The sequence below is a fragment of the Esox lucius genome, chromosome 2 (assembly GCF_011004845.1).
Source record: "Esox lucius isolate fEsoLuc1 chromosome 2, fEsoLuc1.pri, whole genome shotgun sequence".
Classification (NCBI taxonomy): Eukaryota; Metazoa; Chordata; class Actinopteri; order Esociformes; family Esocidae; genus Esox; species Esox lucius.
The window spans coordinates 19,744,723-19,756,973 of NC_047570.1; the positions used below are offsets into that span (position 1 = coordinate 19,744,723).

General features: G+C 41.8%; 1 protein-coding gene across 4 annotated transcripts in view; it reads right to left on the minus strand.

The window, feature by feature from the left end:
• Window positions 1–12,251, minus strand: part of mafa (v-maf avian musculoaponeurotic fibrosarcoma oncogene homolog a (paralog a)) — a 130,888-nt gene that overhangs the window by 56,444 nt on the left and 62,193 nt on the right. The gene's annotated exons all lie outside the window — the stretch shown is intronic.

Genomic DNA, 12,251 nt, shown 5'->3' on the forward strand with positions numbered 1-12,251 from the left:
TGACAATCAACTCTCTAAACATTTATCACATGCACCAGGCTTGTGGCTACTCCTGTTTCTTTTGGGTTACAGGGGGCCATTTTGCCATGCAGCACATTTGCCTATTCACATGGGGAAATGGGCAGAAACTCTTCAAGCAGAACATATTCAGGAGGCGCATTTCTGAGGACTTCATGTTTGCAAATGACTTGCAGGTACATACATAAAACCCCTCTACCTGCGCATGATAAAGGGACTTGTTGAAACCCAGACAAGCGAGTCTGCTTCTTAGCGACTCAAACCAGATGCCGAGCCGTATAGCGGAGGAGTACGGGGGGACAGACCCACGTTCATTCCCCGTTTGTGCGTCTCAGTGATAAGGAGACACTGGGAGCTTGTTTACATGCAGCATTGGGAAAACAAATTGAAAATTCCTGCCGGGACGCCGATGCATATCAAAACAGGATTATTTTATAAATAATCACCTATGCCACAAACTGTCACCAGCTAATCTCCACTTTGTTAGAATTCAAATTACTTTCCCATGTTTACATTGCCATTACGGCAAGGGCAGGGGCCCAGACACTCTGAGGAGGCCTATTTGCACAAGAGGAGCAATAAAAAAGCAGATAAAATAAAACACATTTCCCATAAATATTCTGGTAGGGATAGAATCCAAAGGTCCTGTCCTCGGAATGGGAATATTCAATATGGAGGACTGTAAGGATACTGGCAGTGCCCAATTGTGAAGAAGGAGACACAGCAGGAGACAAGAGGAGACAGCAGGCAGCTGGCGGTAAAAATCGGATGGCTGCCTCTGAGAGGGGTGGAATTAGCCAGAATCAAATAAGGCTGGGCTGGACTGGGCCAAACTGAGCACTGCTGGACTGAGTTGAACTAACCGGCGCTGGGCTAGATCAGGGTGGATCCCTGTAAGCAGGTCTGGTCAGATCTGAGTGAGACATTACGGAGATGCATTACGGTTGCGTCGTGTCAGGAGAAGCAGTGGAAAGGCGTCTCTTGTCTCTGGATCAGGTTGCCAGTGTTTATCACTTGGAGCTGTGCTGTGCTGCGATGGCACTGAGGCCAGACACATTATCCCCGTTCCAGGCCTGTCAGTCACCCTGGGCTGGGCCGTCTCACACCCGGCTGCAGCCAAACACCCACCCAGGGAGCAGCAGTCTGCAGGCCTCAGCACTGGAGGGAGCCATTGAAAAACACAGCTTCTAACCCACTTCTCCAGTGGATCAATGGGGCTTGTCCTTAAGTGAGAACGGAAGTGCAAACGTCTTGTGAGACAGTTCTCACATAACACAGCCTTGTCACAGAGAGAAAGGCGACTTCTTTGTTTTATTTAAAAGACTAAACTAATTTCCCCTTGGGGATTAATAAAGTGTTTCATTTCATTCATTCATAAATAGGTAAGAAAACCCATTGGCCGAAGCATGGCTCTAAAATATTACAGACTGACCCACTAAAATACCATATTTAGATTCAAATGAATCAATCATTGGTATACAATGGCATACTCAATCTAATAGAGCTACTAGACTTGGATTAGTAATGATGAACCCAGTCACATCAACACCCCATTCATTTCCACATCAGGTTCAGGGGTGCAGCAGAATGGGGAAGGAGAATCTGTTGTCAAGGGGTAGTGCTCCTAGCAAACTGACTGACCAACTAATTAAAACTAATTATCGTGGGGGATAATTCATGCACAGAAAAACTACGATTACATGTGGTCATGCGTGTACAAACACATCAATAAATGCATGTAGATGTGTGTCTACTACACCTGCAGATCATGTAACAGCCTCTGTGGTGCACACATTGTGCATGTTTCAAATGTATAGCTAGAGTCAGAAAGAATATATGAGCCTTTTATCTTACCACGATCAATGTGTAAATATTAAATTCACTTAAATTCAGTAAAACTATATGTTCTCCTTTCTCTCTGTTTTTGCTTCAGGACGAATACTTTCTCATTTTAATTAAAAGGGGTTTGAATGCTTGAGAAAGAAAAAAAATCCTACGAGAATCTAAATTCAAAACACTGTTTTAAGATCAACGTCATATACACCAAAGCAGGGCCGGCTCCAGGCTTAAGCGACATAAGCGGTTGCTTAGGCCTCCTGACCCCTTGGGGGCCTCCGACTGTTAGGGAGCCCACGACCTATGGGGGAGAGGGGGACCCAAATTACATTTTGTTTAGGGCCCCCAAAAGCCTAGAGCCGTCACTGCGTAAAAGCCAGCTGAGTACAGAAACCTCCAAACTAACCCTAGGTTTCTGTTCAGTGTCTGCTGGCCTGTTTGTCGCTTAGCTGTGCTGTCATGGCGTCTGCCCTTACAGTCCCCACAGGAACAGGGTATGTGTCTTGTGGTGGAAACCGCAATGAATGACAGACACAAAGAAGACATGCAAAATACATTCCTGAGACATGCTCTGTATACCAGCAGTCACTCAAAAACTGCCACTACTTTCTTGTTCTTAGCTATATTGTTAATTGTATGGAAGATTAACACTGGCAGGATTCCTAATCTATTTTGTAATGCACCTCATCTCGTAGAGGCAGTTGGGAACAAGAAAACAAACAATTTAATTTTGCAGGGCAGTATATTGCAATTGGCTTCCAAAGCTTTGCTTGGTGACCCCATATTAGTCATTTCACACGTTCAGATCTTAAAGTCGTCCATGGGATTCTACAGACTTGAAATACAGCACTGGAGCCTACCGCTCTGTGACTTTGCGCCTGTGTTTCCAGCCCTTGCCTGAGGCAGCAAACTGTTTTGTCTGCCAAGGGAGGGGAGCGAGTGTAGCAGTAAGGGAGGGGATAGCATGTTAGATTAGATTTGATAGGCTAATGCTTTGAACAGGCGCTTTTAGATGATTTATTTGCAAACCCAGGCTTTAGTAAGACTGCATTACACTCCCCATAGTCTCATTCCCATAGACACACAGCCTCCACTCTACTGTCTCATTCCCATAGACACACAGCCTCCATTCTACAAACTCATTCCCATATCAAACAGCCTCCACTCTACAGACTCATTCCCATAGACACACAGGCTCCACTCTACAGTCTCATCCCCATAGACACACAGCCTCCATTCTACAAACTCATTCCCATATCACACAGCCTCCACTCTACAGTCTCATTCCCATAGACACACAGGCTCCACTCTACAGTCTCATTCCCATAGACACACAGCCTCCATTCTACAAACTCATTCCCATATCACACAGCCTCCACTCTACAAACTCATTCCCATAGACACACAGGCTCCACTCTACAGACTCATCCCCATAGACACACAGCCTCCACTCTACAGACTCATCCCCATAGACACTCCCCATAGTTCAACTCAGTTTTTTGCTTTTTCTATGCATCTGACACCGAAAAGTACACATGAAAGCATGTCTCTCTCTGTCTCTATCATTCCATCTGAATCTTTTTTTCACTTGCTCTTTCTCTCTCTCTCTCTCTTTCTCTCTCTCTCTCTATCATTCCATCTGAATCTTATTTTCACTTGCTCTTTCTCTCTCTCTCTCTCTCTCTCTCTCTCTCTTTGTTTATCTCTGTCTTTCTGTCTCACCAACAGTGGTTGGTGTTATCATGAGTTGTTGCAGTAGTGGAAATTGAGCGTGTGATATGTTCAATCTGAAACAGAACCAACAAACTGTATTCTATAGGTACAATTAGAAAACAACATATAGGTATGTAAAGATATGTATGATCTCTCTGGGCGTAATCAAAACTTTTCATTTCTATTTCTTAATTAATTACTTTTAGTCTTATATGAAGACAACCAGTCATAATATGTTCCCGTATTTGTCAAATTATAACTTCTGAAGTCCCTTCCCAAAAAAGTCCCATTTTCCAAACGGTGTCCTGTGCATACTCTATGTGACAAATGGAAAGAGACAGTTGTTGCTTACATTTACAGGTCCAACTTGAGTTGCTTGTACTTAAATGCTGATCAACTATGACTATATTAAGCCTAATGTGTGTTTATGAACCCTAAAGCAGTATCTTTGTTTCAAATGGCTTGGGTTTTCAAGTCACAGTCATTTGGGGAGACCCTCTCTTCCACTTGAGTGGTTATAACAAGCACCTTGCAACCTGGACCTTCAGGGAAAGTGCCTATACAAGTGCCCATATTAAAGTCAGAGTGTACACACAAAATACAATACATCAAGTACTTAAATGAATAACAAATTATTACAAAAGAATGTTGGATTTAAGTTTCAAAAGTACTTGGTCGTAGCAGCACCCCGCATATAGGTTAAGGTGGACTGTTGAGCTGCTCAACAGTAGTGTTCACTCTGTGTGGGTGTTTGGTGAATAAAAGTACAGCACTGAGGGAGGAAGGATGACATAGGACAGACAGTCAAACAGAAAACCTGTAAAGGGAAATGAGAGTAGGATACAAGATTGGTGACACAACAGATGAACTACAGAACTGCAAAAAAAGTCATGAGGCTTTTTGTGTGTGTGAGTGGTAGTAGTATCCAATGTAATGTAGAAGTGATGTGACACATGGACAGATAGGATGAATACTAAATATCTAGTACAGAATAAACTAGTAATGACTATACACAATGCAATCCTTAAACAAAACTTTGCATGCAGGCAAAACTATGCCCAAGAACATGACAAATATAATATGATGCATACACAGAAGTAGGATCTTAATTTGAGACAAATTTCTACAGCAATCCTGCAGCGAAAGAAATGTGAATCACAATCTGTGGAAATGTTTTAATATCTGATGGACATTTGTCTGTGTGAGTATGTGTGTGTGTGTACGATTATACTTAAATTATTATTAGATTTTTTTATTATGTTTAAAATTGTCTTTGGTGAACTCTCTTTTGGGTAAAGAATATATATATATATGTATTTTTGGTTAAAAAAAATCCTGCATTGGACAATTATCGTCCTGCAACATGGTGGTCGATTTCAAATCCGACATTTGTTTGTTCTCAATCTCCTGTTTTCAAATTCTTGACTCTACTCAAACAAAAAGTCTCTCTCACATGCACTCACACACAACACAATCTCTTTCCCTCCCTCTCTCTCTCTCTCTCTCTCTCTCTCTCTCGCTCTCGCTCTCTCTCGCTCTCGCTCTCGCTCTCGCTCTCGCTCTCTCTCAGTCATGTTCTCGAGACATGAGAACCGTTTATTTTCATTTATTTCCAGGCTGCCAATTTCACAGCAACACTAACCACGTCGTTACAGCAGGCTGTGACCACGGCGGTAGCACATCATTGTCTTGACCCAGGGGGGCTTCTCAGGCTGTTTCAAAGGTCAAACACGACTCAGCAACACATACACTGCTATGGGGTTGGCAAGGTGCTGAAACCACACAGGAAGAATTGTGTGAGAGTCATGTCTCCTTGGGCTATTGAGACAGCCCTGATCAGGGGTCAGGGGGCAATCCGTGTACACTAGCACGGCAGGAAAGAAAGTCAGAAAACACAGAGGCATTTTCATTAGCATTGACGGGAATAAGCTGCTCGTTTAGGATTCACATCTCCAGGTCAGTCACACAGGAATTGATGCAATGAAATCATTGATTGAAATACATTAGTAAAACACATACAGTGGATATAAAAAGTCTACACACCTCTGTTAAAATGCCAGGATCTTGTGATGTAAACGAATGAGACAAAAATAAATCATGTCAGAACTTTTTTCACCTTTAAAGTGACCTAAAACATGAACAATTCAATTGAAAATGAAACTGGTTGCATAATTGTGCACACCCTTAACCTAATACTTTGTTGAAGTACCTTTTGATTTTATTACAGCACTCAGTCTTTTTGGGTAGGAGTCTATGAGCATGGCACATCTTGACGTGGCAATATTTGCCAACTCTTCTTTGAAAAAGTGCTCCAAATCTGTCAGATTGCGAGGACATCTCCTGTGCACAGCCCTCTTCAGATTACCCCACAGATGTTCAATTGGATTCAGGTCTGGGCTCTGGCTGGGCCATTCCAAAACGTTAATCTGCTTCTGGTGAAGCCATGCTTTTGAGGATTTGGATGTGTGCTTTGGGTTGTTGTCGTGCTGAAAGGTGATCTTCCTCTTCATCTTCAGCTTTCTAACTGACACCTGAAGGTTTTGTGCCCAAAATTGCCTGGTATTTGGAACTGTTCATAATTCCCTCCACCCTGACTAAGGACCCGGTTCCAGGTGAAGAAAAACAGCCCCAAAGCATGATCCTGCCACCACCATGCTTCACTGTGGGTGTGTTGTTCTTTGGGTGATGTGTAGCGTTGTTTTTGCGCCAAACATACCTTTTGGAATTATGGCCAAAAAGTTCAACCTTGGTTTCATCAGACCATAACGCATTTTCCCATGTGATTATGGGAGACTTCATGTTAGTTTTTGCAAACTTCAGTCAGGCTTGGGTGTTTTTCTTTGTAAGAAATGGCTTCCGTCTTGCCACCCTACCCCATAGCCCATTCATTTGAAGAATACAGGAGATTGTTGTCACATGTAGAACACACCGAGTACTTGCCAGAAATTCCTACAGTTCCTTTAATGTTACTATAGGCTTCTTGGAAGCCTCTCTGACCAGTTTTCTTCTTGTCTTTTCATCAAATTTGGAGGGACGTCCAGTTCTTGGTAATGTCTCTGTTGGGCCATATTTTCTCCACTTGATGATGACTGTCTTCACTGTGTTCCATGGAATATCTAATGCTTTGGAAATTCTTTTGTACCCTTCTCCTGACTGATATCTTTCAACAATGAGATCCCTCTGATGCTTTGGAAGCACTCTGCGGACCATGGCTTTTGCTCTGAGATGCAACTAAGAAAATGTCAGGAAAATCCTACAAGAACAGCTGAAATGTATTTGTGATTAATCAGTCACTTTAAATGATGGCAGGTGTGTAATGACTTCTATTTAATGACATTTGAATGTGATTGGTTCATTCAGAACAAAGCCACATCCCTATGCAACCAGGATATTGTAAGGTTTTTGTTTTTCATTTTTACCGCTTGAAGATTTCATTTTATTTTTCAATTGAATTGTTCACATTATATGTCACATTAAAAGTGGAATAAGTTCTGACATGAAACCTGACATTTTAACAGGGGTGTGTAGACTTTTTATATCCACTGTAGTCTGCATAGCCACCATTACACTAGGCACAGTTGCGATGGGTGCATGATTTATAATAGATTGTATTTAGAAAACAGGTATTTTGGTATTAATGTAGTTAGTGATATATATATATATATATATATATATATATATATATATATATATCACTAACTGTATTTGCTTCATGATTTCTCAACACCAATCTGTGACTGCAGGTGTGTAATGTCAGATCCAGTGGGTTAGTCAGCTAAGAATCTGAGCTGGAAGACACCAAGCTCACCTAAAGTAACCTAACATTTTTTTCACTTTTCCTTTGCATATGCCTGGCGCTCAAAAGGGAACAGGAGAGCGAGAACAATTCTAGGACTGACGTTAGAAGGTCTGCAGACAGTGACAGCAGCATGGCAGCGTCAGTAAGAAGAGGAGAGAAGACGGGCATGAGACAGGGATGAGATGGGGATGAGACGAGGATGAGACAGGTCCAGCAGCACCTGGCTACAAGGCCTTGTCACTGCGGGACACACGGAAGCAGTTTAGTAACAGGCTTCCGTTCATCAAGGTAAACAAAACATGCAATTGGTATTAGAAAGCAACATTCTCTGCTTGCATTTTTGATGTGATGAATCAAGTACTGTCGAGATAGCATGACCTTAAGCCGAGGTTGGGGGGGGCAGGCTATGACGCACACCCATGGGAGTGAAAGTTATATTCCGCCTAGTGCACAAGCACATGCAAAAGTACACACACACACACAAACACACACACACACACACCAACACACACACACACACACACATTAAACTGCGGGTGCATTTCTGATGTGCATCACTGCATTGATGTGACTGAAGTTAAAACAGCCATATGCATATTAAGACAGCAAATATCTCCAAATCAAACTTGACATCTGCAGACTAACAGACAAACGAAAATCTATTACGTTTTGCAGTTTTTGATGCTGCATAGTATCAAAAGGTGTATACGCGTGTGTTTGTATGTTTTCGTGTTCGTGTGACACAGTCTCTCTACACAACTGCGACCCCTCTTCCCCGTTTGGAGATTCTACATACATACAAGCTGCCACCTCGGCCAACTGTAGCACAGGCGATGGGTGAATTCGAGTGTGTGGGTCTGTTTGTTTTTGTCTGTGTGCGTTGACGTAGGCTGTACAGTGGCAGTTAGAGCAGTTTCAGGTGTTGTTTACTTTTGATGTGGGTTGAGATGATGTATGCATGGCAGCAGACACACAAACACACACACACGCATACACACACTTCTGAGCTTCTGTGTGACCACCTTCACCACAGACCTGCCTTGAAACCCCTCTGCCCTGTTTATCTAAGGGCTTCAGAGGTGAATGTGGGAGATGGGTTGAGTTGCCCTTCATTAAGGTAACAAGCAGAGGAAGAAAAATGACCACTTCGTACAATTAAGGTAACAACTGACGATTGTATCAATACAAGCAGGAGAACTGATGTTTCCTTTTGCAGTGTGAGGGAGTTTGTATGCACACCGCACTCTACGGAAGCACAATATCCTGTCATGGAGAAAGGGGACTGAGGTTTTAGCAGGCCCACGGGTTACTAGAATACAGGGTGTTGGAATGGTTACAGCCCCGTCCTGAGGTGCCGAGGTGGGCGTGGTATTCTGACGAAATGACGGATGAATCACAGCTTACTGTCAGAGGCTTTTATAGGAAAGCTAGCTCATAATCTAGAAACAACGTGACCAAAACCACTCAACACAGGGCCACTGAGTCACAACTACAATGTTTCAGTAGGGTCCATTTCATTCCATCATGACAATTCCATGCAATTGTGTTATATCTAAATACACTTTTTTTGTGGCATTTTTAGGAATTCATCCACAGAAAAGAGAAGGATAGAAAGAGAGGTACGGTGTGCCCAAAATAGCAGTAGGCCAAACGGCACACGTGCCACAGCAAAAGTAGCGGAGGCACTGGACCATCACAGGACACACAGGCCGGTTTTCTACACTGCGTCTTTCGTACCTAGTTGCAGCTCATGCATAGCAAACTACAAATGCATTGAAAAAAAGACTAAACCCTACCACTTTCAAACAAAGGCATGCACTCATATACAAACTGATATGCAACTGCGCGCGCACACACACACATGCACACAACCACGCATAAAGCAGTGCTCCTCCCTTCTTCTTTCTTCCCCTGCTCCATGCGTCGTTGAGCTGCAGATGGTTAAATGTGTGTTTTCAGTCAGTGGGTTCCCTATGGAAGAAGATGCCCAGGCAACCAGGCCCGTCTCTGAATGTTCCCATTGTGTCTAAAGCAGTCTGTGGGATCTTTACGTCTCACTGTACCCAATGTCACCATCACCCTGCTCTTATTAGCGCCTTACCTGGGAGAGTATTGTGCAACTACACATACCCTGCTAGGTAAGTCGGCCATTTATAATTCAGATGAAATGTTTATGGCGATGTAAGGAATGTGTATATATGTGTGTGCGAAAAACCAAGATCAGAAAAATTACCTGCCCTTCCAATGCAGCGCTAATAAAAAACATGCATGTTCATTTTCATTTCTTGCAACATCGATTTGTCTTCCCCACTAGAACAGTGGGCTTTAGTCACCAATATCTTCCTAAGTTCTTGAGAGATTTAAAAAAAATAATCTATGTCGGATTCATGAAATGGTTTTAAAACGCAGAACCTACGTTCCTTTAATGATTGTGCTCCTAAATTAAAAGTGTGTGCCAGTTTTTATAATTAGCACAGGTAAACACTCAGCTAATCCCCATAAAAGAAAAGACTACCTCAATGATTTATTATATTGAATGCAGTGTCCCTAAACATTGTGTTTCTGTGGACCTGTGTCCTATATGTAAGTCAGAGAGAGCCAGAGCGCAAATATTTCAATGTATTTTAATACACACGACAATAAAGTTGAACTTGATAATAGGGCATGAGACTGCATGGCTGTGTGCCCCAGAAATTGCACACAGAAATTCAAAAGAAAAGTTGAAAGAGTGGTCAGTTATGCCAAAACAAAAATCGAAATACGTCCGGATTCCAAATGAAAAAAAAAAAAACCTGAAGTGGAGGTATTGCTGCAGGAAGTGAAGAGCAAACCAGCGGGCATATTCAGTAGTGCAAATAAAATAACAACAAAAAAGATGCATGGGATGTGAACGCTGAAACTGGAGAAGGAAGTTACAAAAAAATATATATTTCAAATCTGAGGCCCCAAAAAAATGTTTTTATTATTATTAAAAAAAATATTATGAATGATCATTTCATATACAGCTCTGGAAAAAAATTAAGAGACCACTAAACCTTTTTCTTTCCTTACCAAATTAAGTTATTAAGGAAGGTTTTGAGTGAGGAACAGAAGGGTTAAAATTAAGAGACCCCAGGAAATTGAATGCTTCAGTTCCTCTCTCAAAACCTTCCTTTTTGACTTTTTTGGAAAGGGAAGAAAAAGGTGCAGTGGTCTCTTAATTTTTACTGAATATTTTAAACTGTAGAATTGAAGAAAACACATTAATTAACTATTTGGCACAAACATGTCAGCAGTCTAATTGTGCGTAGATTCTGTTCTTACCAATGAACAAATCCCAAATATGAAAACATTGGCAAATGCCAGAATCTTTGTGGAAACTACCCAAAATACCTAGTGGGCAAAACAGACCAACAGGCACCTGGATACAGGTGTATTGAAGGAACTGAAAAATGCAGATTCTATGTTTATTTACATATTAAATGATTCTTCATTATTTAGTATAGACATTGATACCTGTGTACTTAATTTCTGTCCCAGTAGGCTATCGTTTTAATGTTAATGGTTATCAGATGTTTCTGTAAGGTGTGAATGCAGGGACAAAAGGACCAAAAGGTTTGCTTTTAATTGCCTAGCTTGCATGATCCACAAGATAAAATCACTTGGTCATATGAGATGGCCCCAGGAACAGATCAGAAAGTGTCCCTAATTGATAAGGGGTCTATTCTGCAGGACTAGTCTTGGTATCTTTATGTTAGCTAACCAACCCCCACAACTTCAATTGGGGATATAAACCAGAGTGATGTTTGGGAAAGATCTCTCATTTTCTTCACTTGTGCATGCATCTTTGCTCTCAAATGTTTGGAGAGCTTTGATCTTTGATAGTTGTACTGTAATTCTCTATATATTAAATACATTTGTTACACTAATTCATTGACTGTTTGCAATTCATCTAAAACGGGTCAAAATCCAAATCCTTTGCATTGAGGTCTGTCTGTGTGTGCATGTAATCTCACGTCATGGGAACCTCAACATGGTCATCCTTAAATGCCTCAAGATTAAAATATTTCCTATTTATTATAAAACGGAGCCTTACTGAGACCAAGGTCTCTAATATAGATTAGCTGTAAATTACACAATGACTGAAATACACAGATGAAAATATACACACAAAAGGAGGAGAAAAATATATTCTTCGTAAAAAGGTCGTCAACCGACCTACAGATTGTCCTTATAGTCAAGAAAACATTTAATTTAAGATAATCTTTACCACCAAAAGATTGTAACACCGATAAGGTTCAATTACACTAATAACATATTTACTGAAATTTGCAATGAACAAAGGAAACACCTGTTATCCATCCATGAGAATGGGTGTTTTCATATACTGTATTCCTTAACATTAGTTGTGAAGATTATGGTGTGTCGGATCAGAGAGACATTTGATGTGTGTGTGTGATTGCAGTCAGGACATCCATTTTAAATATGAAGGATACACCCTACACAGAGCAATGTCCCCTTCACTGCCCTGGGGCAATGGGCAATAATCTTAACACCAAATGAACCCACAATCCACCACCACTTCTAGCAGCATCTGGTCTCTCAACTATGGATCGACAACCCGGCTTAGCATCAGACGCAAACCAGCAGTGGGACGTCGGGTGCTATGCTGCCGAGTGAGAGGAGATATTGCCTCAGACAATACAGAACTGTTTGGTCATCACTAACCCATCCCTCCCCTGCCTTCCTTGACCCACTGACCAGACCAAGGCCAAGAGTTTCTGTCTTTTTACAGTCCCCCTGGGCTCATAAAGCTCTGACAGGACAGGATGCGGGGCTCTCACAATGCAAGCGTGTGCCAACCCACGCCACTTCAGAGACGGACATAGTTCAAGTCAAGGGGCTT